Source organism: Heterocephalus glaber, unplaced genomic scaffold (genome assembly GCF_053883595.1).
Source record: "Heterocephalus glaber isolate CG9 unplaced genomic scaffold, H.glaber_assembly_v1.0 deba00000331, whole genome shotgun sequence".
In the NCBI taxonomy this organism is placed as follows: domain Eukaryota; kingdom Metazoa; phylum Chordata; class Mammalia; order Rodentia; family Bathyergidae; genus Heterocephalus; species Heterocephalus glaber.
Genome location: NW_028258142.1, coordinates 16,105,952 through 16,133,420, shown reverse-complemented (window position 1 = coordinate 16,133,420; position 27,469 = coordinate 16,105,952). Strand labels below are relative to the sequence as shown.

The 27,469-nt window shown below is 32.6% G+C and overlaps 1 long non-coding RNA gene across 5 annotated transcripts; it reads right to left on the bottom strand.

Annotated features, from left to right (window-relative positions):
• Positions 1–26,937, bottom strand: LOC110344641 (uncharacterized). 5 transcript variants are annotated; one of them, XR_002387316.2, is made up of 10 exons: positions 26,829–26,937; positions 26,221–26,299; positions 21,606–21,669; positions 19,954–20,028; positions 19,253–19,389; positions 11,695–11,747; positions 3,443–3,591; positions 2,590–2,783; positions 1,704–1,816; positions 1–536 (listed from the first exon to the last, which is right to left on the bottom strand). It is a non-coding gene; the product is annotated as an uncharacterized LOC110344641 (long non-coding RNA). The 5 variants fall into 5 exon arrangements; XR_002387317.2 differs by adding an exon at positions 14,034–14,103 and having other exon boundaries at positions 4–536; positions 2,590–3,591; positions 26,829–26,936; XR_002387314.2 differs by adding an exon at positions 23,204–23,443 and having other exon boundaries at positions 4–536; positions 2,590–3,591; positions 26,829–26,935.
• Between the last annotated feature and the right edge of the window lie 532 nt (positions 26,938–27,469).

Sequence of the window (27,469 nt, the reverse complement as noted above, 5' to 3'; positions counted from 1 at the left end):
ATGTTGCTATATATAGCATAATGATGTATCAGATAGCATTGGAGAAAATGTTGGCCATGCAAGCTTATTCACCAGCATGATTTTATTTTGACTCATTAAAACATATGTTATTAATCTAAGTAACTATATGGTGGCAGAACATGTTCAACCAAAAGGCATGATCTCTTCCATAGTTTGGGAACACAAATGTTATGTATATAATTTCCTATTTGGTTTCTAAGTGCAAAACAATCAGCTGAAACCATTTTCAGTGGGCCAGGAATCAACTGAACTCTATCAAGGTAGTCCACAAGAGGAAACACAAGAACTAGAAGAACGGTCATGAGTTCTACCCATGGAATAGAGTGACCAGATCTACAGTCATTCCTGATCACATTCTGTTTTAACACTGCCAAAGTCTCTGAGCCACACCAGGTATCAGTCTAACTGAATGTTCAGTGAAGCAGGCCCAGCCATTTGGTTTCTTCCGTCAGTTGAGGGACCCACTTATCCAGCAGCTTTGCTTCAGAAGGTTGAATAGGAGATGCAGTTTTTTCCTATGGGACAATTGTCAGAATATCATAGGGATCAGCCTGGGTTCATTTTAAATATCTCACTTAAATTTTAAATGGACAATTTGTGATGCCTTTTTACCTTTCTAATCATGAAGATTTGACTTACCCTCAAAATATATCAAACCAGAGAATTACAAGTTCTTCATAGATTAGATGTTTTGTTTTGTCAAGAATTTACTCTTAAATTAATAGTTGCTATTCTAAATGAGTGTATGTGGTAGCTATATTCCCAGCCATGTGGAAAGAACACAGTCCAAAACCCTTGAGGACCACTTCAAAATGAAGCAGACTCTTTTTGCCAGAGGCTCCAATTAGTAAAACTACTAAAAAGACTTGTAGCTGAAAAAGTTCACTAGATTGAAGGGGCTCCCAAAATATTGACACTTGCTTAAATACACTTTTATAGTTTGGAAAATGCCCCCTGGCACTTATGGGTTGGGAAATAAATCATAAATCCCTACTATACATCCGGATGCAAAAATAACAATGCAGATGGCTTCTAATTTAGGAAGGTTTAACTTATATTTTTCAACTTTTTTATCGTGTGAATCCAATATACATACAGTAGAAACTGTACTTCAAATTTTGAATTTTGACTTTTACCATGTTAGTAATATGTGTTATAGTACCCTCTCCTGATGCAGTAGTATACTGTGTTACTAAGTGAGGATATTTCGTCAGCTAGGTGTATTAATTGCACCTCTACTTATACAATATTTCAAATTATGAAGGATTTAATGGGTTCTAACTCCTCATAATGAAAGAAATACCTCTACATTTAATTTAATGGAATATTCTTCATGTTAGCTACCCTTTCTGGCTGCAAACTCTACCCCAAATCCATTAGCTACATTACTTCTCCCTCCTGATATAGTGGAATGATGATTTGATTGCCCCTATTAAATGGAATCTAAAAGTTTTTTTACTTCTTTCTCTCCCTTAAGTTCCTCTGTATACTTGTAGCAGATCTATATTTCCTTGATGTCCTTTAGTTTCTGAGGAAGACTGACCCTATCCCTAATTTCTTTGTTCTTTTAAGAAGTTGAGGTTGTGACAAGATTGTTTGAAGGATATGTTAGTCCATTTTCTATCACTGTGACAAAATACCTGATATAAACAACTTAAAGGAAAAAAAAATTTTTGGCTTACAGGTTCAGAAGTTTTAGTCCGTGGATGTTGGGCTGCACTGCTTTGAGCCTGAGGCAAGGCAAGACTACTACTGAGTCAGGAGCACATGTCGGAGGAGGCTGCTCACTTCATTGCTGCAAGGGAAAAGAGAGAAAGGAAGGGCAGAGGGAGGAGAGAGGAGAGAGGAGAGAGGCAACAGAAGAAGAGAGGTGGCACTGGGGACAAGATATAGCATTTGCTGGTTTTGTTTTGTTTTTGAGACAAAATCTAGCTGTGCAGTTTAGGTTGGCCTTGAACAATGCTGGCCTTGAATTCAAAGTGATCTGTTTGTGTGTGTGACCACGCCCTGCATAACTGGACATGCCATTTAGAGACACATCTCAGTGATCTTTTTCCCCTGTTAGGTTCCTTTTTCTAATAGCCTATGAAGCTCAGAATACATCCGTGGACGAATCCACTGATGAGAGCAGCACTCCATGATCTAATCATCTCTTAAATTCTATCTCTAAAGATTGATGCACTGGCCTTTGGCTGGCTATTTAGCTCAGTGGCACTATCTCCTGCTTCACAAGCACAAGGTCCTGAGTTCGATCCCAGGTACAAAAAAAAAAAATTGATCCACTAGGGATCAAGTTTTCAACAGGGTTCCTTCAGTCTCAAACCATAACAGAGAGAAAGAATGTCTATGTTTGACTAAATTCAATTTTGAATTGAATTTTTTTTTGAGCAGTGCAGTGATTGCTTCTATGGAAAGAACAAACATATACTAATTTTCCATCCAAGTCTCTTCCATTATTAAGTTTACCATTATTGTCATATTTTTCACTTTGAGAACCTCACAATTGAATACTGTAATCACCCATTGCCATATTTCTTTCCAGACATGTCTGTTAAGCTTGCAACATACTCATTTAAGAAATCCACCAGAAGCCAAGGCATGTGCTGTCCCGTTGTTAGCACAAATTTCTTTTGTTATCATGTAGTTTGCAATAAGAGGGCCAGGTGAGATTTCAAGATGGCAGCGTTGACAGCAAGAACCTATGTAGAATTATGAGTCACATTCTCATTCTCCAGTGTGTCGGCCTCCTGAGCACTGTAACCCTAAATTGGGACAGAGAGATACACATCCTGACTAATGCCTCTGTCCTTTCCCAGAGGAGCTGTCTGTTTCTTAAAAAGATGAGGAATCCGTTAGAGCAGCAAAAATCTAAGGCAAAACAAACAAAAGCAACCCTAAAATCCTTTATTACTCTCTTTAAATAGATATGATTGGCATGGTAGAAAACAAGAGGGGACTGAGAAGGCAAAATGACTGAACCGCTGTCATTCTTTGTATCAAAACCATGTGCTCTGCTCTTCTCCCTCATTTTCCAAAAGGACTCCTCAAAGTTGGAATGATTTTTGTCTTCTGTTTGTGCTCTGTGTACGTCATAATTTTCCTCCTTTCACACTCAGTGAATGTGCATGTCTCTCTATTCTCTGAAATAGGGTAAAACTTTCTGTCCACCAAGAAAGAATGTTACTATTAGTTGTTTTAAAGGGGCACACCTGATTCTCATCAGCAGATCCACAGCAAGGCCATCAGACTGGCTATGCTCAGCCCAGAGTACAGTTAAAACAAACAAGGAAACAATCTAGGCAACTCTCTTTGAACATTTTTCTAATTAATCAGCTATAAATTTGGAGATTTCTTGCTGCTTTAGAGACTATATTAGTTTTCAAGGCTCCCATAACAAAATATCACATGATGTGTAGCTTACAAAGGAAATATTTTCTCTCAGGTTTAGATGTTGAACATCCAAAATTGAGGTATCAACAAGGTTGCTCTCTTTAGCTTGCAGACAGTTACTATTCTTTGCTGTTGATTTGTATTGCTGTGATGCCCCTTTTTGTCCATTATGTTTTCTTCCTGCAGGGACAGGAGTCAGATTAGGTTAAGGATCACTTGTATGACCTCATTTAACTTTAATCACAGCTTTAAAGACTTTAGCATCAAATATATTCATATATTAAAGTATTAGAAGTTAGGACTTCTTGCTGGTAAAAATTCAGTCCAAAAATTTGAACATTACAGTTAGTATATATTTTCAATATTATATTTGTGGATAAAAGTCATGTCATTTTGAATATCTCATGTTTTTATTTTTTAAAAACTGTTAAGAAACTGATATTTTACCTTACTTGTAACCTAACAAATTATCTTGTGATATTTTATAGCTGTTGGCAGAGACACAAGATACCTGGGTCAGAGGCAAAAGACTTTATTACTCATAATAATAGCAGTAGCTGAGGTATTAGTGATTTTTTGGTGACAGTTCTTAAAATTCCAGTTCCCAGGAGACAGGGAGGAGACTTGAGGATTGCTGTATACGAAGGGGTTGTGCTAAGAAGGAGGGACCCTAAACTTAGAGAAACCCAAATCTCTGCTGCTGCTACTAAGTAGCCTGGTAAGTAGGCCTGCCTCTTGCTTTGAATGCAGTTATTGTCTCTGTATACATGCCTGAAACTATACTTTGAAACCAAGTCAGTGCCTTTATTTACCGGATGTATATAAACATGAAAGACACATGGAGACATGACCCCAGTGTAGTTTTATAGAAAAACAATGAGTTAAACAACTAAATATATGGCCTAAGTCATTTGAGAAAAGTTTTAATTGATAAAAATTAAAAAATAAAAAATTGAAAAAAACTGAAAACAAGGACTTTTGAATTCTCATTGACTAGAGAAATCTGTATTGATTTTTTAAAAAGCATTAGCCTTGGAATCCAACTGTTTTCTACCAAAATATTTTATCGAATATAAAAATATATTTTGCCAAGAAGTTAACTAAATGAAGTTTGTAATGATTTATTGAACAAATTCCTGCAAGAAAATTAAAACTCTAAAACTAGAAATTTTCATTCACTACTTTAAATGCATGAAAGTAATGATAAGGATTTATTTCCCAAAAACATTTTATTTAATGTTAATTCAGCTGTTGAAAATATAGATCCTTATCACAGAAAGAAATTGCTCCTGTGCTACCTGGTAAATATGATAAGAACAATGTTATAAAAACTCAAGTTTTGGCTTGTGAAGCAAAGTTGATGTGATTCAAAAGCAGCATGAAAATAAGATATGAGCAATACAGTCTGTGTACTGGGAATTTGGCAAGAATATTTGCTAAGTGTTAAGACAAAAGTGAAATTTTGGAATCCCTGACTGAAGTAAACTCATAGCATTTTTAAAGGATTCAAAACTGTGCCTAATGTTAACAGATAAAATTGTTTACATTTACCATGTATAATATGATTTCTGGTGTGAATATACATATTTGTACACAGTGAGTACAAATAATATTATCTGTCAATAAAAAAATGTCTCTTGGGCTGAGAGTGTAGTTCAGTGATAGAGCAATTGCCTAACATGTTTGGGGCGTAGAATTAACTCCTCAGCACTACAAAAAAATGAATAAAAAAAAAACCTACCATGAGTAGCAAAGTTTTTAACTACTATGTTAAAAAATATCAAAGGAAAAAGTAAGGCATGAAAATTAAGTTTATAAAAGGCTATTTTGGGCCCCATATTCTCTGGTAGAAGTGAAACCCATGTTAATTATGTGCGAAACTCTGCGGTGAAATGGAACATGTTTCGCTCTCTCATTGACTTCTTGTCTCTTCTCTCCTAATTGTCTTCACTCACCTGCTTCTGTCTTTTCATCCTCACACTCACTCATCATTGGTCTGACCATGAAACACTTAGTGCGATGAATAAGTGTGTACAAGAAATTAAAGAACTATAAGAAGTGGATAGGGTAAATCTGAAGAGGAATCTTAGGTTCCCAAATTAGGATGTATTTTTATGTAGCTGGTTTTAGGATACAAATGTTTGGTTGCAAAGAACTTAAAACTTGATTAACAGTAATAAATACATCAAAGTTTTGTTTCAGGTTCCCCAAAAGCAAATTTTGAGATGAGTATTTGTGTGAAAGATATTTCACGAAGATGACTCCCAGAAAAATCCAGTGAGGATGTGAAAGGAACAACATAAGTAAGATAAAGATGCCAGGCAAAGTGAATTTTCAGATAAATTTCTAGCCTCTGTCTGAACTCACAAGGGAACTTTGCAAAAGGAACTACTCAAGATGTTTGCCACAGTTCAGAGCAATAGTGTTAAAATTTCCTGTACTCACTGCTAGTATTACTATAGTCCAAAAGGCTGGGTAAGTGAGGATGAGAGAGGAGTAGATGTATAGTCTAAGGCATTTCTATTTCTTTGCACAAACAGAAAATCAGATTTAGAAAGCTGAAAAAGTACTTCTTACACAATTCTAGGTATGGGCCCTTAGAAGAAGAAGACATCAAGATTTTTGTTGGATTTTATTGTCAGCACTGGGAAGAAAACCCAGTGCATCTCCTGCACTAGGAAAGAACTCTACCATGGAACTACCTCCCCAGCCCTAGAAGCTGAGAAGAGAGGCACAAAATTGGTATGCAAAATTTTACAGTGTTTGCTGAGGTCTACTCTTTTCACCGCCCAAATCTGTGTCCATCTCCCAATAATCTTTCTTCCTTTGATAATGCCTTTTTCCAAATTGTGACTGGGAATAATTCCTGGCACAATAAATATACAGAAGGGTTTAGTGGATAGGGTTACTGTTGTAGTACATTTACCCTTGTATCACCCATTTTACTCTACTGCAGTTTGTTCTTCTTACATACGGGAGTTTATTGGTTCAATAATCCTGTCATCCTTATGGGATCTGAATCTATACTTACCTAATTGGCTCAGAGAATCCACTAAATGATGAACATATCCCCCTCCCCATTACATAGCTGTATCAACCCAGCCTCATGATGACCAAATATATTAGCCCTTCCAGTATGGAATATCCTTTACCTATGAGTCTGCATGGTCTCAACTACATGAAGACCATAAATGAGCAGGCCACAGCTTTAGCCTCAGATTGATTCTCCTCTTGGGGAATTATTTACTTTGGAAAACTAGAACCTCTGAGCTTACAATCCCAACATCAACAAGGATTGGAAGCAGTATTTCCACAACTATGTCACTGGAAAACATTGAGAACAAATTGCTTCTTTCACCTCCATTTCCCTGACCCATTTGTAGAACACATTTTATAATGGTTGCTGTATAAGTTTCTAATCACTAAACAATGGTCAAGCTTTGAAGGAGCCAACCTTCATGTTGCTGTGGCCATAATTAAAGCTAGACAAGGGTATCCCAGTGGTGTATTCCACCAAAAGATTGTGAGTGATGCAGGAATGGAAGTGTCAGTATATTCCATGCTAATATTCTTACTAGTGTAATTAACTTGCCATAAAATTTCCTTGTTTTGTAGTGACATTTTTAGGGTAGTATGCAAGAACATTACACATATATTAACCACTTGAAAAGAGGTATCTGCTAATGTACTACAAGCAGAAATTTTAAAAAATATCTTTGAATAACTGTCACTAGCTTTCTTAAATTCTTGGGATCAATGTAATCAACTATTTACAGATACTGGTTCTGTCCTCTCTTACTTAGAGGTCTCTTCTGAGGTTCTAGGCTCTAGGGTCTCGACATAACAGCCCTTTTTTGCTCTCAGCCTTCCTCAGTACTAACAGGCTTGCAAGTCAACTTATAATAAGTTGTAGTATTATTTCCAAGGTATGTGCCACCTGAATATATGCTACTTATAAACCTGAGAAGACCTGAAAGTCATGCAGCTTTTTCCTGAGTTATACAATGTGAAATATTTTGTTTTCTTGGAGTGGCTCCCTCTTCATGTTCCAAATGACCAGATTTATAAAACCTTTGCCAGTATTGTAGGCCCTGTCATTTTATAGAGTTGTATCCCTTTAAATAATTGAATAATTTTTACAGAGTATTCATAACTCTTATTTCATCTTTCTTATAATGTCCAAATAACATGATTTAGTCAATTTAGGATACACTATTATATTCTAGAAAATCTAAAAATCAAAATTCTTCAACATTTATGTGGCAGGAGAGAGAAAGCTATAACATGTCTCTTGTGAAGTCAAACTAGTTCTGTTTCTCCTGAGGGAACAATTGAGATGGATGCATTCACAAAATCAATAACTGGATCGTATATATTACAGGCTGTGTTTTTCTGTCCTTTGAGAAGATAGTACAGGTGATGGAGCAGCATAATTGAGGCCACCACTTAAATATGTTCCCAGTAGCCCATTAACTGCTATCCTGATTACTCTTGCTTTTGCACAGTCAAACCTGGTCAAGTAAATGATCATCTATGGAGGACCACCCCCTCATTATCCTTTAAATCTTCCACAGTTAAACCAGCCTTGGGCATTTTACAATCAGAGTTCATTACTTCATATTTTTCTTTTTGGTTGAGTTGTAGGGAGATAGTTTTTAGGGCATTCTTTGGTCTTTCTTTCTATTATAGTTCTTATGCTGCAGAAAAATATCAATAATAACATACTCTAAAAATTTTATCAGATGTTATTATTCCATCTGAATAACCCTTTTGGGAATTTTTTAAATAGTCATCAGAGAATCAAGGGGTTCAAATCCACTGTGAATTGAGTTTGGTCCAAGATTCAACTTATCATCTGGTTTGAACATGTCATTTATCATGGTGTGGATTAGGTCCCTGAGTATTCCACTTACTCCAGTATGCAGATCCTTGGGTAACTGGTCATCAGATATTTTAGGCAAAGCTTTAAGTGAGTAAACTTTTTTGGTTTACTTGCTTACGAAACTCAGAGTACATATCTAGGGTGATTCAAATTCTCTATCAACACATATGTTATGGGTCTTAAAATTGACTGAGTTTAAGACCAATGAAAGGTGTTATTTCATTCCACTGGAGTGCCTACCCACAGGCTATGGTCTGCCATTAATATCTCATTTCCCTAACTTTATAACTAAACTCTTTTCTGTATGTACATGCATATACATGTTCTATTATATTATATTTAAATATTAATGTGTTTTACATGTTTTTTTCCCTCATTGGGGATTGAACTCAACACCTTGCGCTTGCAAGGCAGGCACTGAGCTAAATCCCCGGGCCTAATATTATGTGTTTTAAATGTAGTTTGTTACAGTTAAAATAATTTATACTTTTAAATGCTGTAGTTAACATACATTTCCATTACAGAGCAAACCATATCAACTGAACATACTGGTTAATGTGTTTGCTACACCTGGAAGGAGACAATGTACATTTGAACTTGGCACTACAATTTATTAGATGGGGCAACTTACATAACATCTTTCTTATTCAGTTTCCTTATTAGTAAAAATGGATAAATAATACTATGCATCTTAGAATTGATTAATGAATTACTGAAAAATATTTGGAAAACTTCCCACTAAGTGCTGAATGCTATGAGATTTACCTATATCCACCTAATTATGAATTTTAATTGTCTACTCTTACATGTTTTAATTAATTTAATTCTACTCCTATAATGGACATAATAAAATACAAATCATTTCTTAAAATTTCAGTTCTTTCTTTAGCACAGGTTTCTTTTTTTTTTTCCTTAAATTCTTTTATTTGTACATTTTAGATATACAATAAGTTTATATTTATCACTGGGTGCTTATACCTGTACATGATATCTTGTACATCTATCTTGGTTCTTATTTTTTCCCCATTGCCTGTGCACACTTCACCCCCTCCAACCCTCCCTATTTACATAGACTTTGCTTCCATTTTTTTCTTTTCTTATATATTTTCCTTTCTCCTTCCCCTCCCACTTCCCCTACCCCTTTGGACCCTTTCTTCCTATTTCAAATTATCAATTATTCGTTTTAATTGTTTTAATCCTTATTTACACTTTCAGTTTCTCACACTAGCAGAACTATTCGGTATTTACATATGTGTGTCCTATTTATTTCACTTAAGAGTATGGCCTCAATATGCATCCATTTAGCTATAAATGCCTCTAGTTTGTCATTCTTTAGAAATAGATCACACTGAAGAGTTCATTTAGGCCTAAGGTTTACTATATTTGGGCTATCCATATACTATAAACAAATATTTTTTATACTTCATAGGCCCACAGTACATCCTGTCTTACTTGTAAGCTTACTTAAAACAAAACATCATTTTGGGGTGAGGAAATTTTAACTAATAAACCATGTGTCATATATTGTAGAAAGGCAATCATATTTGGAAAGATTAATCAACCTAAGATTATAGTAGATATAAGAATCTCTCTCTCTCTCTCTCACACACATACACACACAAAATTTTGAGGCTTAGCTGTATTTTGAAACTACCACATCAGATTTTTATATATTTTATGTGATCTCAGTAAGGAAACATTAAAATCTTCACAAATTAAACCATAGTTGTTAATTTTAAATTGGTACTGATAAATTCTAAGACAGGCTATTCTTAATCATATTTTCTAAAAGTAAGCTTAAAGTTTTCTAAAATACTATGCGCTAAATTTACCTGATTTGAATATATTAAATTTTATAAAATTATAAGAATTACATATATATGTACGGATTTATCTATTTCTGATTGTTTATATTATGAAAAATACTTTAAATTAAATTTGACTTATAGGAAAATTCTCTAGCATTCAAAACAATGTGATGAAATATTAGAAGAGAGATCAAATTGACTATAATGCTAAAACAAAACTCTAATGAGAAGGCTAAAATATTAACAAAAAAATAATCATTGCAAATGATAGGAAAGCAAAAACTACAATGAAGATTAATCGTTACACCATAATCCACGTGCAAGAAGATAAAACAACAACTGAAAGACTTAAAGCTTTCAGTATTATAATAGATCTATTTCTGAATACTTTTTTCTCATTCTTAATTTTAAAAGTTCTAACAGTACTATAAGTTTATGAAATACATTGGACTCAATTTTTTTGCTTGTAGCATCTCCATGTATTATTATGGTAGCAAAAATGATAATTGAATATGTCTAAAATGTGTTAATTTTATTAACATCTCTCATCAAGGAAAGTACAGTGAGCACATGGATTTCAGTACGTATCATGAACTGAACTGTCTTGCAAGGCTGTCCTCAATCATTAATAGCAATTTTGTGCATGACTAACTTTGGACCATAGGTTTAATGTCAGAGGACACACTATACACCTACTTAGTTCCTCAACTTCCAATAGGGAGGTGTCTGACAAAATTTCTGCTAAAACACACTTTTGCCAAATGCTAGTGCTTTTAAGTGTTTTGGGAAGCAGCAGACATTAAAAGCTTTTATAATGCAAGTGATTTTTTTATTCTACTTACTTATTTTTTACATTCTCAATTAACATACTGAATTTTGAAGGTCAAAGTTGAAATCAGAGTTTCAGCTTGGGGTTTATGCCTCAAGATACAGCCATGTGCACATGGTCCGACTGAATAAAGACCATAGTGAATGCCTAGACTTGTAAGAAAAAGTGGTTTTAGAATACTGTGCTCTTTATTTAATTATTTTCAATGTAAATTGAGGAAGGAGAAGCCTCCTTAGATATGAGGAAAAGATTTAAGGGTTTGAAGGTCATTTTCCTATAAAAATGTCTCATTTAGAGCCTTCTATATTCAGAGTAGGGAATTAGATACTGTTATCTTGACAGATTTCACACAATGACCTTCATGACCTTCAAAGCAACAAGCAAATTCGTAACAGCATTTTTAGGAGACATATAAAAATAGTCTGAGAAATATTACAAATGGCATCAATTCTTTTTTCACTGTGTAATGCAGCAAAATGTATATTATGGAAGTTACTGTGTAGTTTACTTTCATTGTTCATGAATTCATTTGGGATTGTGTTTCTGTAAGGACTACATATTTATAATTTACATTTAAAATATTCTTCCAGTGTTTTACCTTCATCATTTACAACTGCTGCAGAGATTACTGAATATATCACAATCCTAGAGAGAAGGAAGAAACTTTTTACCTACTATTATGTTTGAAAACAACAGTAAAGGAAGAAAAAGGAAAAGTCTGTTGAATGAAGGTAGCGGAAATTTTTTAGAAAAGGAGACTCAACTGCACGATGTGGCTCTGTAGTATTTCTTCTGCTATTGGATTAGCATTTCTAACCTGTAGAAAGAAAATAGATGAAGGCATTTTACTGCTTTTTGAAACTTGGAGAGTAAGAAAATTTGTATTTTAAATAAAGATTTCAATTCCTGACCTCACCAGCCTACTCTGCAATTGAAACAAAGTTATTAATTTTTAGCCTCAAGTAAATGAGAATTCAGAATTTTAGCTCTGCATGTGAAAGCCCAGTAAAATGGGCCATGGCCAGTAAGTAGAACCACTGCGTATGCAAATTCAGGGCACATTAGGGGTAGATTCATTTCACAATGTCATAGTAAGTCACTATAATAGGGATCTATCATGAATTTGTCAAAAAAATTCACGTTCTTAAACCATTCTATACTGAAGTTCAGGAGAGGTTTTGCTTCCTAAGACACTTAGTGTTTGAAAGTTTAGATTTTTAGATGCCTTTCAAATTTCTGGACCCTGATGAACATTTTTGATGCCTCTTATTTTCAAATTATTTCATTATTGTCAAATTACTTCTTAGGATACGGGAATGTAGTGTGACTTAGAAAACATGGTTTCTACCCCAGCTTTATCCCTAGCCAACTGATTCTGAGCAAGTCCCTCAAGCTATTTGGCACAATTACAATTTGCAGAATCATCAAGTAAACACATAAATAAACTAAAAGTCAGGAATCAGTGTCTACAATTACAATGACAACTAACTTGATTTTTTTTCTTTTGTTTCCGATTCATCTGGCATCCGTAATCTAGTGGATGAAATGGTTTCATAACAGAAAAACTTACTGATATTCCAGTTTCTAAAATTGTGTATCTCTTCACAGATATTTCAGCTTCAGTGATGGCAAAATTGTGACACAACTGGAGCACCAAGTTGTGGAAATAACTTAACTCTCTAAACCCCACAACCCTTTCTGTGATCTTTAGCATTTCTTTTGATGTTTTCTTTAGGATCTGCAGTTAAATTAAAAGGGGGATTTTCTGCTACATGATTACAGCTGAGAACCTCTTAACATGAGTCTACTTTATTCCAGAATATCCTCAGTGGCTTTTGATGGTACCAGTGGCTGCTCTGGTAATGGAGATGCTAGAGAGGGAAAATGATTGTCCCTGCCTAGCACATTTGCCTTCAGTGGCAGATTTGAAGACACTGCACTAGCACTGTGTATAGTTAAATGGACAAGGCCACCAGACATACGGTCACTACTTTGTACTTCTGGGCCCAATTTATAGTAAGTCTTCTCACAAAACATTTGATGACGGATTTGTAAATATATACACATTTTACTCCAAGTTTAATGATTTTGCAATCTTCAGCCGTAATACACCCAGTTTTACTAAACTGATAGAAGAGAGACACTGTTTATACACACATTTTTAGTAAGTGACTGTAGACCCGTGGTTTTGGGAAGTAAAACTCTATAGTTATAAAGGTATATTATATGTTTTCAAGGTTGCTAATTATTTTTTTCATTAATTTTATTGGTACATTTTAGGTATACAATATGATGATATTCACCATTGGGAATTTGTACCTTTGCATGATATATCTTGGTTCTTATTTTTTTCCCCATTCCTCTGCCCTCCCTTCAAGCCCTCTACCCTTCCCTCTTTACAAATACTTTGTTTCCATTATTTCCTTTTCTCATATTTATTCCTTTCCCTTCTTTCCTTTCCCCTACCCCTGCAACTTCCCCTTGCCCTTTGGACCTTTTCTTAGATTACTAGTTTTTAAATCTACGTTTTGAACACATTATTTAAAAAATCTTCCATCAAATTAGTGACATATTAGTATTGATTTTTAATAATATTCAAGGAATAGCCAGGTATGTTATCATCTCAAAATGTTAATTTCTTAATTATATTCTGAAAAGATTTCATAGGAGACCAATCAGGATATTTTCTTTCAGCTTTGGGGGTAAAGAAAGACCATTTCCTCTCACTGTTTTTTTTTTTTTAGCTTTTGTTATTCATTATGTATGTTAAAGTTGTTTCTATTGAAAAATTATTATTTTGTTTTTATATAGTCATTATCTTATTTATTTTCTGAACTTTTTTATTATGTTTCCAACTTCTTATTCACTAACAAAAGCTGTAACATGTATGCACAATAAATATTTATTAAGTATGGCATATTTTAAAAATTATAAAATCTAACATTTACTAGAGCTTGATGAATTAATTTTACTTTTATTTAAGAAACAAAAATGATAGATTTTTTTTCTCTTTTAGACAAGGTGGAGGAATGAGGGAATGGATTTGATTCAAATTTTAAATTCACAAAATGCAAAAATATATGAAAATATGAAATGAACATACCTGTGTAGCTATACCACATTTCTGATAAAGAACACTATCATCCCCCTGGATGACTTACTGTGTGTCTTTCCTAGTAAAAACATATTCATTAAGTTAAATAGTAGTTCCACTTTTATCAGCATTGAATAGCTTTTCCAGTTAAAATTTATTTCAATGAGAACAAAATACGTACCACTATGCATCTGATTTATTTTATTCCATGTTTGTGAAGATTAGTCATGTTATCTGTACCTGAAGCTCAATTGCTTCCCTCTTGTTTAGTATTCCACAACTGCATATCACTTAAATCATTTATAAATTCTACTGTAATTCACATTTGGCAGGTTTCCCACTTTGAGGTACTAAAAATAATGCTACTACAAACATTTTTGCCTATGCCATTTTGTGCAGTATAGACAAATTTACACTGAAGTTATATATAGGAATGAAATTAGAGTCAGTTTGAAAATGTGTTCAGCTTAGTCCATACTGTAAAGTTTATATTATAAGCAATTTCCAAAATGATTACAGCAAATTATGCTCTTTGCAGTAGTATGTAATTTGATGTTTCTTCATATCATCACAAAAATATAGCATTGATAATTTATTTTGGTGTTTAATTATGATTTTAGTTTTCATTTCCCTGATGATTTAATGAATCAAGAAAGTTTTTATAAACTTATTAAGCACTTGTATATACATTGTGTATTTTATTTTAGTCTTTTGTATTTTATTATGGCAGATTAAGCCCACTAATAAGATATGCAAATGATATTTTTTTTTACTTTTTTTAATAGCACAACATTTATTGGTACATTCTAGGCATGCATAATGATAACATTCATCAGGGGGAATTTGCATCTGTACATGGTATAATCTGCCCCTTTTTTCCCTATGCCCCCCTTCAAGTACCGTTTAGAATATTCCTTTTTAACTCAATGAAAATGAAATTATGAAAAAATTTATTCACAGTAGCTTCAAGGAAAATGAAATACCTAGGAAATAATCTAACCTAACCAAGGAAGTGAATGACTCCTAAAAAAATACATTGTTCTGAAAAAAGAGATTGAAGAAAAGATAAAAAATTGGAAAGATGTCCCCTGCTCCTGGATAGGCAGAACCAATATTGTAAAAATTCCAAACTTCCAAAACTGTTATACAAATGCAATGCAGTTCCAATCAAAATACCAACAGCATACTTTACACAGCTGGAGAAAACAATCCTAAAGTTAATATGGAACCAGAAGAGACCCATAGTAGCAAAGACAATTTTGGGCAACAAAACAGAGGAGGAAGCCTTGCAATGCCTGACTTCAAGCTATATTACAAAGCAATACTGATAAAAATGGCATGTTACTGGAACAAAACCAGATACATGGATAAATGGAGCAGAATAAAGGAAACAGGAACCTCCTCAGACGCATTCATCTACTTGATGTAAGAGACTAAATCTTACAAACTAGTTAACTGTGTGCAGAAGAGTGAAACTGGACCCTTATCTCTCATCATATACTAAGTAATAATCAAAATGGATCAAAGATCTAAACATTAGAATAGGAATGCCAAACCTACTGGAAGATAAACTAGGTAAAACTTTTGAAGAAATAAGTGTAAGAAAGTATTTTTTTAAACAGAACCTCAATTGCACAAGAAGTAACAGCACAAATCAACAAATGGGATTGTTTCAGATTAAAAAGCTTCTGTATAGCAAAAGAATCAATTAACAGAGTAAAGAGACAACCAAAGGAGTGGGAAAATATTGCCAGCTATTCCTTGGACAGAGGACAAATATCTAAAATATATAAAGATCTAAAAAATTAAATTTAAAATTAAAGACCAACTCAAGAAATGGGCCAGAAAAATGAATAGACACTTCACAGAAGAAGAAACATAAATGATCAACAAATATACTAAAAAAGTTCAACATCTCTGGACACTAGAGAAATGTAAATTAAAATAACACCAAGATTCTTTTACTCCAGAAAAAAATGGCAATCATTAAGAAATCAACAAGAACAAGTACTGGCATGGCTGTGGTGAGTAAAAAGCACTCGCTTATTGTTGGTGGGAAAGCAAACTAGTAAAACCATTATGGAAATCAGTAAGGAAATTTCTCAAAGAACTGAAATTAGAAGTTCCATATGACCTAGCTATATTCCTGCAAGTGTCATTCCCAAAAAGTATAAGACGTCATTCTACAGTGATACATGGGTACCAATGTTTATAGCAGCACAAGTTGTAATAGCTAAATCCTGGAAACAGCCTATGTATTATTTATCTACAGATAATTGGATAAAGGAAATGTTATATCTATATATAATGGAGTACTCCTCAGCTGTAAAAAATGACAAATTGAGGCATTTGTAGGAAAATAGATGCACCTAAAAAATATAATGTTGAGTGAAATAAATCAGACTCACAATCTTAAATACCATATGATATCTGTCATTTGAGTGAGGCAAAGTACAAAGAGAATGATAAAGGATAAACAAAAAGGGACAAGGAGATGAATTGCTTGCAGTAGGGAAGTGGTCCAGGGAAACAAGGGTGAGGGGTGAGGAGGAAGGAAAAATGAAATAAGTAGAATAAGGCTATGCCATCTACAGGAACATAATAATCTCAATGAATGTAAATATTATATGCTATAACATGAGATTATTAACATTGATAATACCAATAAGATTGAAAATCAGGATGAGGGACTTAGAGAAAAAGGAAAGAGGGAAGAAAAAGGGAAGAGGATTATAAAAAAGAAACAATCTGTAGCATGGTCGTATACTCATTCCCTGAGATGATTGTAAACTGCATGTACGGCAAATATATACTTATAAAAGAGTTAAAAAAGAATATACATTTTTTAAAAATTGGCATTGTCTTCTTGCTTTCTTTACGTATGTACACTCATATGTATCTATATATATATATGCAAATATACACACAAACAATAAAGTGAATCTTTTTGTTAGTTATACTGTAAATGTAAATTTTATATAATTTTTATCTATCTTTGGAAAATTATTTTACATTTTCAATCAATTTAATAATGTTGAAAATGTATTATTGTGTGCCTCTGTGTGTGTGTGTGTGTGTGTGTGTGTGTGTGTATGTGTGTGTGTGTAATACTGGGGACTAAGTCCAGGTCTTTCCTCTAAACTATTTTTAAAATTTTATTTTAGGACAGGATGTAGCTAAGATGATGGATTGCCTAAGTGTGCCTCAAACTTATAATCATCCCCCCCAGCCTCCCGAGGTACTTGGATCACAGACCTGTGTGAGAATGCCTAGTTTAGAATATATTTTTAATTTTAATTACACAAAATATAGGGTGTTCCAGGTTTGATGTAAAAATTGAAGTATTTTTTACTAATGTCCTGGGATATTTTTAATAATAATAATAATAATAATGCATTTATGATGATCTCTTAAATTTACCTTTGTTTATGGGTGTAGTAGGTTTCATAGTTTATTCTTTTCATTATGGATGTTGTGGTAAACCCTATGATGCTCAGCTTACTCCCTTTTGTCAGTTACATAGTTATTCCAAAAGCTCCCTAAGGTTCTGCCTGAAGATGGCCTAGGGTACAAATACTTCAGCAGATTGCTTGATCTACTTCCCAGAATTCTGAAAGTCATATAGCAGAGTTGGGCATATCCTTCATTAAAATCAAACTATGGTTAGTTTCTATGTCAAATCGTACTGCCTATCTTCTGCATAGTCAGATATAATAGCAAAAAGATGTCTTCTCTTTATTTCTAAACCTCTGTAGTATCTCTATTAATGTCCTTTTTATTCCATACTGACTTCTAAATTTTTTTGTCTGTATGGGTTTCATATCTTTTTCTTAGTCTTTGCAAAGATTCACTATTTTACTTTATTAAAGTTATTCTAAATATGTCTTTCTGTTGTGAAATTTTCTATTACTTAATCTTTTCTGTCTTTTCAGGATTTTTCTAGCTTTTTGAGCTTGATAACCAAATCATTATGTATAATCTAATATTCAATGCCTAATTATTTTAAATGAAAGACAACATGATATATGGTCTACCCTGATGAATAGACACTTGAAAATAGTGAGTATTCTGTTCCCTCTGGGTGAAGTGCTCTATAAATTTCAGTTAGTCCTACTTGATTAGTAATTGTACTCACATGATCTATTTATTTCCTGATCTCTTTATCCAGTGGTTCTCTCATTTGCTAAGAGTGGAAACTTAAATTCAACTAAGGTCATGGAAATTCTACTTCTCTTTTTGGATTAGAATATATTTCTCCTTTTGTTCTTTTTTTATCAGACACTCATCTATTTGCTTCTTTTGATGTTTTTAGAATAAATCAAATATATTTATTTTACATTTATCTTTATTATTAATCTGTTAATTGTGTATTTTTATGTTTAGAGGCCAGACTGAAGATTATAGTATACATCTTTGACACAATAAAATCTAATCCAAATTATTGAGTATTCTCATATTCTCAGTTATGCTGAAATAAGCACATTGTAGCTCCTTTGACCTCTACATGATTTTATGTGATTGTGATCATTCATATGATTTCTACATTTGAACATCATAAAATTATTTTTCTTTTTTTAAGTAATTTTCACTTAAATTTAACAACATATAATCTCTTTTCTTTGGTTTCCACTAATTTTTGTTTTCATCTAAAATGAAATCCTTAAATTTTATTTGTTTATTTGTGCATTTATACTTCATTTTTGAAGGCCTGGGAGACGTTTCCAGATATTGCTAGTAAATTTTTCACTATGTTAAGCTTTTTTGTTGTCTTTCCTTATTTTTTTAAAGTTGGCAATTAGTCTTACTAATTAATATGGCTTAAAGATAATGGTTCTCCAGTTCCCTAATACAAATATTTTATTTTTTCATAACTTTGAACAATTTTACTACAATAATCTGGTTTGAAGGTGTAGAGGTATATGCATTCAATTTGTAACTATATAATTTTACCAAGTTTAAAAAATTCAAGACTAGTATTGTCATGAATATTACTTTTTCTCCACTGACTCTTCTTTTTCAGGGACTGCAATTGGATGTATTCAGATATCTGTTGAATTTTTACACTGTTTTCTGGAATTTTTATGCTTTTTGTATTTATGCTTCTATATAAACCCCTCTTTTTGTCTTCCATATAACCTAATGCATCTCTCTACCACTCAATAAAAATTCAGAAGTATACCAAAAGTACAAAGATGCAATGAACTTACATCTTTCCTCCATCCATTTACCTTCAAGATTTTGGTTCATGAAGTCCTTGATTTTATTGTTACACTACAATGGATTTCCTGTGTCCTTCTAAAATTCATACATTGAGACCATAATTCCCAAAATGTTGGAGATTGGAGATGGATCATTTGTGAAGAGACTAGAATGTGAGAAACAGAACACTCATGAAAGATGTTAGTGTACTTGTAGGATGAACCCAGAGAAATAGCTAGTGCTTTTCTCATCATTCATGAATACTTCAGTTTTCAGCCTGCAACTGAGAAGGTCTCACCAAAAGCCAACCAGGCTAGCATTATAATCTAAGATTTGCAGCCTCTATAGTTATACAAGATAAATTTCATGTATTTTATGGTAGCCCAAACTAAGACATTCTCAAACAGCTTAAAGTGCTGTTTATCCAGGTCTCAAACTATGCAATCCAGGAAGTAATTTTGATATAATTTCATTTATTATGGCTGGAACATTTTACATTTTACTGTAAATTTTATCATATTATTAAAATACAATAATGATTGGGACATAAGAGATGCTAAATATTTATTAAATAAGGAAACGTAACAGGCATACCCTTTTTTAAAAATAGAAAAATTTATCTAATCTTACAATTATGCTTTTTAAAATGGCTTTTCCAGAGTATCTGGAACAAATATTTGACATTCTTTTTTAGTACCAAGAAACCATAATTTCTCTATTTAGCAATTACCTCCAGAAAAAAAGTAACATGGTGTTTTGTAGGTTTTATTTATGTACTAAATATAATTTATCCTCTTCCAAAAACCTGTAAGATAGATGAACATAAAATGTATTAGTGTTATTAATCACTTTACAAAATATATGCAAAATATATTCTCAATTATGATAGAATCTATTAATATAGGGGATCTTTCAGGGGATGACATCGACAATAAATGTAAAAGGATTAAAGTAATTTGCTAAAAGATTAAGATACACTATTGGTTAGAAAGGAGTTTCACGCAGAGTGGTATTTTATTCTATATCAATTTCCCATTTTCATTATCTATGCATTTCTGTTGATGGACATATAGGGTGCTTCCAAGAGTTAGCTATTATAAATTGTGCTGCTATAAACATGGATATGCATGTATCACTGTAATATGGTGTCCTTAACTGTTTTTGTGACGCTAACTAGGAGGGGAATAGCTAGGTTGAATGGAATATTTATTTTTAGTTTTTTGAGTAATTTCAACTTGATGTCCACAATGATTGTACTAGTTTACATGTACTAATACAAAACTGAAAAGAAGTACCAAATAGAAAAGTAGTGAAGTATAAAAAACAAAACCAAAGAAAATGAAAAAAGAAAAAAAAAGAGCCACAGATGTAACACACACTGAAGGGGATAAGGATTATGCAGTGAATATGGACTCCCAGCAGAGGGGATCATGCATGCCATCCCAGGGATTATTATTTCTGTGTATTATAATTGGCAACTTTAAAAGAGTAAAGCAGTAAATACAGACCTATTAATAAGAAAACACCCTTCTTATATTTTTCTCTTGAACTTGGAATAGGAAAGAATTTTGCCTACAAAATCTCCAAATCTTAAAGTATTTATATTAGAAAAGGTATTAGAAAACAGTTAGGCATGGTGATACATACTTGCCATCTTAGCACTCTGGAAGGCCAAGGCAGGAGGATTACAAGTTCAACCTCAGCCTCATCAATTTAGAGACTTAATGACCCTGTCTCAAAATAATAAATTATATAGCTCACTGTGAAAGCCCTGTATTTAGTTTAATCCCATCTAATACTTGAAAGATAGAATGAAAGAGAGAGAGAAGAAAGAAAGAAAGAAAGAAAGAAAGAAAGAAAGAAAGAAAGAAAGAAAGAGATAAAAGAGAAAGAAAGACTCACCACAAATCTGAGGAGGAAAGTTTTATTTTGGCTCACATTTGTAGAGATTTCAGTCCCTAGTGAACCAGCTCCAAGGCAGGACAACTTGGCAGAGGGTCATGGCAGAGGAGAAAGAGCTAATGGCATGACAGTGGGAAGCAAAGAGACATCAAGGGAGGAAAGAGAGAGATACAACCTTCCAGGCTACTACCACAGTGACCCACCTTCTCCAACCAGGCTTTATCTTCCAACATTCCATTTAGCTGTAAATGCATCAGTGATCTAATCCAAGAAAGAAAGAAAGAAAGAAAGAAAGAAAGAAAGAAAGAAAGAAAGAAAGAAAGAAAGAAAGAAGAGAGAGAAAGGAAAAAAAAAAGGAAGGAAGGACAGATGAAAGGCAGGCAAGTAGGAAATTTAGGGTACATAAGAAAAATCTTACATTTAAAATCTTCCTCAAATTTCACAGTACATAAACTAGAAAATGGAGAAATAATAAAATACCTCTGTCAAACTCAGTGTCAACCATCACTGCTACTTTCCACTGTGTACTAGTGATCCAAGTCAACTGAGTAAGAAATAAAAGAGAAAATGTCCATTATAGGAAGTGAAATTAATTTATCACTTATCTCACATGATGTGATCTTTTGCTAGATGTATGAAAGAAAACCTAAAAAATTATAAATTATCAATACATTTTAATATAAACCAGTATATAAAAACCATTAGAAAATTTAGATATCATAAACTATCAATTATAAAAGTTAATTTAAAAACATAATTTGAAACAGTAACAAAAAATTAAGGTTTTAAAAATAAACTTTTACAGTTTTTTTCAGAATTTAGAGAGAATTATATTTCTTAAAATGCATAACCATATTTATACAAAAAGTGGTCTATAAGCACCAAATCACATTTCTCCCTCCAAAATTTGTAATTCCAGTAAAATTGATCCAAAAGTTTGTATTAAAGACTATATATATATTTGAAAAGGAAAAAGTAAAAGCCAACATCTATTATAATAGATAAAAATAATTATTACAAAATACTAATTAAAACCCTATGATAATGACATAAGGATATAAAAAGAATTGATGAAAATTCAGAAACAAACAAAAAAAGTTATATACAAATTGGCATTTGGAATACAGGAAAGATATCAACAAAAAAAATGGGCAAGGGCCAGGGATTTAACTCAGTGGTGCGGCTGCCTGCCTCACAAGCACAAGGTCCTGAGTTTGAACCCCGGTACCAAAAAAATCAATGGGCAAAAGGTAGACTCTATCTGGTTATATGGCTATATATTATTTCTAATGTATTATAGTATGAATCTTTAAATATACAAATATTTGTTATCAATGTATAATAACATTAATAGGTCATATATGTAATATTTTCATGTAGCTACATACACAAATAGATGCATATATTCAGTGTGGCAATTATATCATTTACTAAATAGTGATTTAGGTGTTTGTGATATTATTCCCTGCCCTATTCTGAATGTTAAAATTATTTAATAATTAAATATTTTATTTTATCTTTAGGATATATGATATGAGAAATAAAGCATAAGAAATAAAATATTCTGGCCTTTTACGGTGGTTCTTTCATAGGTAAGTGCCACGACAGACATAGACTTCTTCGATCTTCAGCATGCAGTGCACTAATAATTTACACCATAAAAGCATTAATTGAATTTTTGTAAAATCAAGAAAATTGTTACTTTTTCTTCTTTCATTCTATACTCATTTTTCAAATCTTGTACAAAATGTCAAATGAATATTCTTTTGTGCTTTTACCTCATGACTCTTAGCACAATTATATATATTTTTGCTATAATGATGGAATTTTTATTCTGGAAATCACTTTTGAGATTAGAGGAAGAAAAGAGTTAAAACACTGAAATCCCCCACTATAGTCTCTATGACTTCAGCCAAATCAGGTAATTCAGTGATAAATCACCACCTTTATACTCCAGGTAACAGAGGATGAGCAGATCCCCACCATCTGTAGCTAATTTTATTTTCTGCTGATATGAAGAGTCATTTCTAACCATCTCTTGAGCTGTAATTCCCACTCTGAAATGGAATAAAACATACCACAGCTACAAAGCAAATGGACCTATGCAGGTGATTCTGAGGACACTTGGCATCTTTTCCTCTCTCACGTTCCCCTGCTGTCCTCTGCCCTCTTTTTGATCCATTCCAGTTTCTGAGCCAGCCATTACTCCCATGCATAGGACACTTTTGGCAGCTAGAAGAGTCATCAGAACACTGGCCAGCCCTGGCTGGTTATGCAGCAGATGTTTGTGAAGTCACATTTTTTAAAAATTGTATTCTCTGTAGAGAAAACAGGGTTTAAAAAATATTTTTTCTATATTACACTTTCTTCTATATGAATAGTTCAGTACTTGAAAGGCAATTTTTGGAGATAAATCATAATATCTGCACATTTTCTGCTGATATGAATAGGTATTTATTTGATAAACAGAAAGTCACAAGAGTTTAAAGTCTAACAGGAAATCATATTTCCATGTAGATAATCAGAACAAGATACTGAACCACACCAAGTTTTTACTGAGTAAAAATTAGAAAAATATGATTTAACATCATATTATGAAAAATTAAGATGTTATCTACACATCCTCCATGATGAATGTAATCATTATGTACTACAAACATGTACTAATAAAAAATAAAATGAATAAATTATTTGGTCACATATTTAAAAGTGATATTTTCCCTTAGCATTTAGCCTTTGTGACTTGGCGAGTCAGTCTCTTGAGGGGTTGCTTTATATACATTTGTTTATATCATATGTGAAGAAAAAGAGTTAATATTCACTACATAAGAGCAGTAAATTAAATTAAATACCTCTAGTGTTCTTTACAAACCCCAAATTTTGTTATTTTGGTTATTAATAAATATTTCTTTTTGTATGAGCATAGTAATGTCTGAGGAACTCACTTACCAATATATTTATACAGTACAATAAAACAAGAAAAAAAACTCTATGAAATCATGATATGATGAATATCCAAATAATATTTTTAAAAGCTCCTAGAACTGATGGATTTTGTAAGGTTAATGGCTATAGTGTTATTATACAGAAATAAGTTGTGTTTCATTCAAATAAGCAATTGTATGTTGAAATTCAGAAGACACAAACATGTTCAAGGCATCAAATGAGTAAAATACTCAGGTATAACTATAAAAAATTGCAGAATTTGTATGCCCTAACTATAAAATACAGATGAGAAGAATTTTTAATAATACAAGTAAGTGAATAAATATACTTTGTTCAAGGATTAAAAAGTCAATGTTGTTAAAGATCTAGAAAAACTGATTACAAATATTTCTATCATAAACAAATGTTTCAAATGTTAGATATGTTCACATGTATATGAACATTACACAATGTATACATATGTGTATCTAAACATCACATGATACTCTATTAATATGTACAATTTTGTGTCTATCAATGAATAAAACAAAGCATGTATACATCTATATGTATAAGGCTGTCCATTCTTTCTATATTACTCTACAGTACAAGTCAGCAGAACATGACAAATGGGCCATATGTAGTTAATGTCGTATTCTTGTACAGTCCACAACTAGATTTTGTTTTGCATTTTTAAAGCTGTACAAAAACTTAAAAGATAATTATACAACAGAATGTATATGCCAGAAATATAAAATATTTGCAGTCTAGTTCATTACTGAACAAGTTTGTTAATCATAAATTATATAACCAGTAGATACAATCAAAATCCTAGCAGGTATTGTGTATATACCAAAGACTGGACCCTAAAGCTTATATGAAAAGAAATGAACAGCAATAACTATATTTTCCAACTTTGATGTATGATAAAGCTATTATAATCAAGATACTATGGTATTGGCAAAAAACATACTCAGGTATCAATGAGAGAACTAGGGTCCAGAAGTTGACGTGTACAAAAAGTCAAATGGCTTTGTGATAAAGACATAATAATTCAATGACTGATTCAATGGTTAATCCATTCAACAAATAGTGCTAGAAAAATTAGATATATGATATCTATATAGATATCTATATCTATGTATATATCTATATCTACATAGATATATGTTAAACCATGTCAGAAAACCTTGATCCATACCTCACACCTTATATAAAAATTAATTCAAGATGAATCCTAGATATAAAAGTATGAAAAAATATAAAATTTGTATAAAAAACAGATGAAAATCCTTGTTATATTAAGCATAGTTATTTACAGTATCAAAAGAATGATACATAAATGAAAACAAAAGCTATGTCATGGTTTCAGAGCCTTTCAGTCCAGGGTTGGCTGGCTCGAAGGCAAAAACATCATGATAGAAGGGCATGGGACAACAAATCTCTTCAGTTCATGATTGGAAGCAGAGCAGGAGAAGATACTACAGGGAAGGACCATGTATAGGTATACTTTCCATGATTCACCCAGACAAACTCAGAAGTGTACTTCACTAATCCTTTAAGTAGCTCCCAAGCTAATTGAGTTGACACAGTTAAGCTTAACTCCTACAAATTAGTAGAATAGATTTTTCAAATTTTTTCTTCTCTTTTTTTTTTCTGGTGCTTGGAATTGAATTTAGAACATTGTGCTTGCCAGGCAGGTGTTGTGCCACTGAGCTAAATCCCCGGCCCCCCAAATTTTAATACTAAGCTCTGGCTAGGATCCTATGCCATTAGAACCCTCATATACTTCTGGAATAAATATCTTATATTGCAGTACTAACAGTTTGACAGCTTAAAAAATTCAATATACTATTTTCATATGAATCAGTAATTTCACTCAAGAGAAATGAAAAATTTCATTCAATGGAAACAAAACACCTGGAAAAATCCTAGGTACTTTTGATCAGGGTAATGAATGCACTATAATGCACCAATACAATGAAATACAACTCAGAAAAAAATACTATCGATTCACACAAAGATATAGTTGAAGATTATAAGGGTTCACCTGTAAAAGAAAAAGAGCCAAACACCTAAAGCTAATCTTCTGTGATTCCAACTATATAACTTCACAGAAATATAAAATTGTGGAGGTGGAAACAGATCAGTAATATCCAAGCACACCTACCCAGCTCTTAGTTTCTAAATACCATTCATAGGGTTCCTTGAAGAAGTCCTTGATCTCAAGATTGAAGTGTACACAAAACCTGTGAGATGAAAAGAGAAGGGAATTTGCACAGAATGATGGAATCATGTAAAGCAAAACCCAACCAAACCAAACCAAACAAAAATACACACACAAAAAACCCAACCCCCCAAAAAATCCCAGGAACTAAATAGCTAATTATAGAAGTCAACCTGAAAAAGTTTCCGAAGAGTAAACCTCAAACTATTTGAGGAACTATGTAAATATGAATTTTTATTACAGCTCATAGATTTTAAAAATGCACCAAGTATTAATACATATATATAATTAATAATTAAATAAATGAGAAGGCTTAGCTATCATTTAGAGAACCATTCCAATTAATAAATATTTTAGACATGAAGACAGTAGAGAAGTACCTCTGAAATGTTAGTATTGTACTTTCAGGCAAAATTCACCAATGTATTCTTAAATCAATTTGACCTGAGTTGTGATATTTGCATATTCTCAAAGTATTATTCTCATGATACTTATTTCAATGATGAAAATCATAAACTTAGAGTAGAGAAATTTAGAATATACCACCTTACCCAAGGAATGAAGGTTACAAGCAATTAAAAGGATACAGGGAAATCACGGTCCTTCTGATGCAAGAACACAAAAGTGCAAAGATTTAATATAATCATGAGATCCTTCTGAAAAACCAAAATTGAGGGCTTTTATAGGAAATGATTGCCCAATTCTCTTGAAAAATGTCAAGGTCATAGAAGTCAAGGAAAGACTGAGGAATTCTAACAGACTGAAGAAGAAAGGACAGCTAAATAACAAGTGTGAATCTAAAGCAAAATGCTCCTCATAGAAAAACTTATAAAATCCACATAAAACCTCTATCCTAACAAGTATTATGCAGAAATCATAATTTCCAAATTTTGGTCATGGTGCCATGGTCATGTAAAATGTTAAAATTAGAAAAAAAATAGAGGACCGATATAGAGAAATTCTATTACTCTTGCAATTTTTATGTGTTTCTAAAATTATTTAAAAATGAAAATTTGAGAGTATACATTATACAATGCTCAAGGAGTAAGAAATATATTAGATACACTGCTTATATCCATCTATAAGCATATCTCCTGCATAACACATTACATTATGCTGCATATCTCTTGTTACTATACTCTACTAAAATAGATCATTGAAAGATATAGAGGTTGTAAATGATTTCTTGTTG